This window comes from Amblyomma maculatum, chromosome 1, assembly GCF_055883805.1.
Source record: "Amblyomma maculatum isolate TAMU_Amacu chromosome 1, ASM5588380v1, whole genome shotgun sequence".
NCBI lineage: Eukaryota > Metazoa > Arthropoda > Arachnida > Ixodida > Ixodidae > Amblyomma > Amblyomma maculatum.
This window is the reverse complement of record NC_139344.1, coordinates 89,851,917-89,857,245: the sequence shown is the minus strand read 5'-3', so window position 1 is coordinate 89,857,245 and position 5,329 is coordinate 89,851,917.

Below are 5,329 nucleotides of genomic sequence, written 5' to 3'. Positions count from 1 at the left end.
TGGTTTAGAAGAAAAGAAAGGCACAGTATCTGTGACTCGCGGAATCCCGCTACTATCGGTAGACAAGGATAATTATGTGCCTTGCACGATCCCGCGGGCATGGCACATTTGGTCAAAACGCTCTGCTGGGGATCCGAGCGATGGAGGTTTGATTTCCTGTGTAGAAAGGATTTTTATTTTTCTAATGATGTCATCAGAATGATTGACAAGTGGAATATCGGGAAGAAGTAGGACACTTCTCGCGCACGCTTTGCTGCTAACGCATGGACACGCTGGCGAGTCACGAGCCATTAAAGGCTTTCGCCATAATATCTTGGACGCGGCCTTCCTCACCATCGAAACGGAACATGTCGCAGACGTATCCCTGAGCCCACAGGCGATCCAGGTGACTGTCCTGTTCTTACCAGTCTGCGTGCTTATAGTGAAGCCCTTGACAAGGCTCTAGCGCCTTTTCGCAAGGTGTTGGATATCAGCCGAGGCCTGATGACATCGCATCCTATTGTCAACACTGGGACACGGTATTTGAAGACTGAGATGAAACCCGAGCCACCTGTGCTTACTTACGTGAAGGTCGCCGATCTTCGAGTGACCTGTGACTACAAAGGGTTCAAGCGCGTCTGCTGATGACGTGGGTCGTCAGCACACTTCCGTGCTCAGTGTACGACGCCCTTCAGCTCCAAGTGCGGCTTGTTTGGTCACTCGGGCCTGGGATGTTGCCTACCGTGTCGGCGTTGCGGTGATCGCCATACGGCGGTGGCTGGTTTTATCAAGCCATCCTCGTCGGAGGCTGCTTCAAGACCTGCCCCTCCCCAAGTCTTGTCATGGCTCAGGAGCATCAAGGTTCTGGGCAGGAGCAAAAGTATCCCGTGAGCTTTTAGGAGCATACCATATCAAAGTAAAATGCGACGATTGCATGAGTGACACTTCTATAATGCAGTATAATGCGGAAAAGAGCTTCCTGTGCGGCTCTTGTTGACTTGTGCGCAAACTTGATTTTACTTCTCCCTCTTCCTTCCCCTTTTTGTAAGATCCGCGTGCACACTGCCTATATAAAGACCTACCGAAATGAATAAAAAAGTTGATAGTTTGCGCTCGTTCCATCTTCATCGTTCTTTTCTTGTGTTTGCCTTCAAGTGTGCGGAACTCATCATTAAGAACACAACCCGCCCCAGATTGTCGAGAGAGCCCCAAAATCCCAGCGCCCCGGTTTCCGGTGATCACAGCGTTATGGTGGCTAGAAGGGGAGGCCAGAGCAACGGCCGGAGTGGAGCGAAGCATTTGCATCAGGCGATCAGCGGTGGCGCTGCTGTTGCCACTTAGATCGCGCTCGCCGGCCCGTGCTACACCTGTGAGCGTGCAGCGTGCATCGTGAACAAGGCTGTTTTTATTTTATTGGCGTTGAGTACATGGGCTGGAACTGTGACGCTAGCACATGACAGGGATATAAAATACTAATTGCATTCGTGACCAATCAATCTAACCAAAAGGACAATAAGAGAATTATATACGCCGTTGTGCGATTCGGCCCTTAAATAACACTGGCGACCTAATTCAGGCTTTTAAATAAAGTTGTAATCACATCACTATGTATAACAGCTGGTTATATTCCGAGCATTTTTTCCATCACCTGGTTAATGGTATGGGTATGATCGATAGTAACGTACCCTTTCCGAAAACCTGCTTGATCATTTGCTTGATTGTAGTCTTAGGTTGTCCTGATTCTATTAGCGATATCTGCTCCCCAATAGTTGTTCTATGACTGCGTATGAGTGCGTCGTTTTTTTTTTTTTTTTCTCAGCAATCGAATATCGTCGAAACACTATCAGGTGGGTATATATACACTTAACATAGTGGCAGATTTCGAGTTTCAACTTTTCAACAACCTTTTTTTTTTTTTTTCGAACATTTATAAATTCGCCAAATCTTGCTACTGTGCTCGCTGTAATCAGTGCCTTAAATTTTTACCTATTCTTTTAAAAAAGGAAAATAGCAATATAAATTTAGCGGCCTTGACCGTGGTGAGGATCGAACTCGCGTCCTTCAGATTATGAGACTAACGCGCTGCCTACTGAGCTACCGTTGGCTGTTTTTTTTTTTATTGTATGGAAGTACTTCAAGCCCGATTTAACCAGGTCGCATCCGGCAACCTGTAATGTACAGTCACGTCAGCATCGAGCTCTCACATTGCCCACACATCAAAACTCCAGGAGACATATATATGCATGTAGGAAAGGTAACCAGGCAGGAGGTCGATGCTGCGCAGCACATACCCCCCGCACCATAGCACACTGTTTTATTAACTGAGACTTCGATGAACGTGGTAGCTCTGCGTGGTGATCTGTCATGCGGCTTTTCCACGGGCTAAACAGTCCCATGAGCACAAAAAGATCACATGCCACCTGAGAATCCTCCATTGCAGGCAGGAATCTTATAGTATAAGGCGTAATATCAATGTCCTTTTTAAGAGTCCGTTGAAGGATGTCCAAAAAAAAAAACAAAAGAAAAACACTGCATCACGGCAATACATAAAGCAATGATCTATAGTTTCTGGTGGCTGACACAGGCGACAAATCATTGACCATGGTACAAAAGTCCCTTTCGCACGAAGCCACGTTTTGGCAGGTAAGGTTGACGTGAGAAGTTTAAAAAAGAAAGTCTTTGCGGCTGACTGTATGTACATCCGTTGAAGCCGCTTTAATGCACTATTGTCTAGAAAGGGGAGGTAAGGCTGTCAATACGTCGGTACACGAAATAATGTCTCAATAAGAATTTTTGTCATTTGCCTTCTGGATAGGCTTTACAGGTATTTTAAGGAAAACCGTACGGTGAGAAAATGAAATGTGTCAGCAACTTCCTTAAGGAAACCCCACAAAGGACTCTCACTCCTATGACCAGTGGGCGCAAACAAATTAGGCAAATGGGCACTTAATCGTCTATTAAACAAAGCTATGAAGGAGGGATGGCTTGCTGTTTTAAAGAAGAAAAACCTTGAAAGAAGCTGAGGAACAAACAAGTGCTGAAGACCAGCGCCACCAGCCTGCAGAGGGAGAAACAAATTGTCTCGATGCATATAGGCTCCCATTGAGAGCGCCACACAAAGGTAGTAAATATCTTATGCATGGACTGTACTTTGTTTCTTGCACAATGTAACACCTGCAAGACATAGATAAGCTTCGAAATCAAGAAGACATTGCAAACTTGTGCTCGTGCAAATAGAGACAATTCCCTACCCATCCAAGCCTGGGTTTGTTGTTCAACTGAAGAGATCTGAGAATCCCAGTGAGGCCTATCGCGATGTTGATGCAAGGGTACCCCCAAATACTGTAAGTCTTCGGAGTCTCAACTGGTTCCGGAAAAAAAATTGGTTTTGTACCCCAATGACCTAACCAGAACCCCTGTGATTCATCAAGGTTAAGAGACGCCCCCGAACTATATCACAAACAACGTTATGTTAGGTGCAAAACCTAGATCACACTCTTTTTATCGGAACAGAAAAGGGCAATGTCATGAGCATAAGCCAAAATCTTAATTTCACATCGCGATAGTGAGAAGCCATGAACTGCTTTGTTCTTGATGATATTACGACATAGGGACTGAAGATATAAAGCGAATAACAAAGGCCATAGCAGACAGCCCTATCGAACAGATGATTTAAGCGGCATATGTTTCGTAAAGTTATGATTAACAATCAGTCTTGTAGTGGCCGCTTTATAATATAGTTCAATGCCTTTAAGCAAGACATCACCAATGTTTGCATTCTCCAATACAGCAAATAAAGAATCATGACGCACCTTATCAAAAGCTTTTGTCAGATCAATCTGAATTAGGGCCACTTGACTGACCTCATTTGACACTGTCTCTATCACGGAACGTGCGATAGGGATGTGGTTTTGGATACTACGGCCTTTGATCTCACAAACTTGGTGTGGCCCTAATAAATCTAATTTCACAAGCTGCCGACGAGAAGAAAGAATCTTCTCAAATATCTTATAATTCACATTGCTTAAGGATATCGGACGATACCCTATAACAGTTTTCAAGCGACCTGCACCTGTGGTTATCGGGATTAGCATAGTGTGACCAGTATAGAAAATGAGAAGCAAAGAAACTGTCATAAGCTGCAGTGAAAGCTTCCAATAAGGCAGGGGCTAAGGTAGGCATAAATGTTTTATAGAACTCGCTACTTAGACCATCCGGGCCAGCATACTTGCGGCCCTGTAGTGAGCTAATGGCCAACTTGACATCATCTAAAGTAATAGATCTATCAATGGTTACCCGCTGCTCATCTTCAAGACGAGGAAAACTTTCTTCTAAATGACTGAAATCAGACCCACTGATCGAGTTACTACTACCGCTAAAGAGCCACGCAAAGTAGTTAAAGAAGGCACCAAGAATTCCTAGCGTGTCAGTGTACGTATCACATCCACAATGAATTTCTAAAACCTCCTTGGAAAGAGCAGGTTGCCTTTCATCATTAAAAGGGCGGCGAGATGGTTGTTCATTAACAAACTTCCGAGTTCGCTACCTAATGAAGGTACCCTGATATTTTTCAGAATTAAACCGAGGCTTTTTCTTGATTTCTTGTTAACAGTAAAAAAAAAAAAAAAAATTCAGTCTCGAAATATAATACCACGAAGAGCGCTAGCAAAAAGTAAGGCTTCACAGAGGATGTTTGGGAGAGAGGTATGGTTCCCAGTGTTTCACCCAAATATACTCCATGACACGAAGAAATCTGACCAGGCTGTTGAGGCACTGCTTGCTATTGGACTGAGACAAGATAAATGATTAAAAACTCACAGGACGGTTACCGCCCCGTGATGCAAATGCTCAGCGTTCGCTGGCGTGTGGATAAATTTAAAATAACCCGATATACTTGCGAAATTAAGCTGAAAAATATAGTGAGCGCCTATATGTTCCACGTCATTGATGAATTCTCTCGATTTCGAGAGTCCTCTTCCGGATTCCGGGAAGAGACGGGTGAACATTCGAAAAGCTACCGTGCCCTCTTGCATAATAAGTGAAGCGTTGCTTATAAAGGAGTGTACGCACAAAAATTCTGCTTGCTTGTGTTCTTCTTTGTAAAGGTGCGCTGGCATTTGTATACATTAGTCGCCCTTTGGTATGCCCTTAAATACGGCAGCTAAATAACGCGTAATTGTATTCCTTCTCAGATGCGGATCCGGTTGCAACAACCGAGTGATGGCTGTGACATAAAATGTGGGTTTAGGTGACGTGAGGCACAAAAAACTGCAATAAAATCTCTTGTATGTCGTTTACATTCACTACGACGCTTACGTCGAGGAGGCCGCCGCTGTCTTCAGTGTATAGC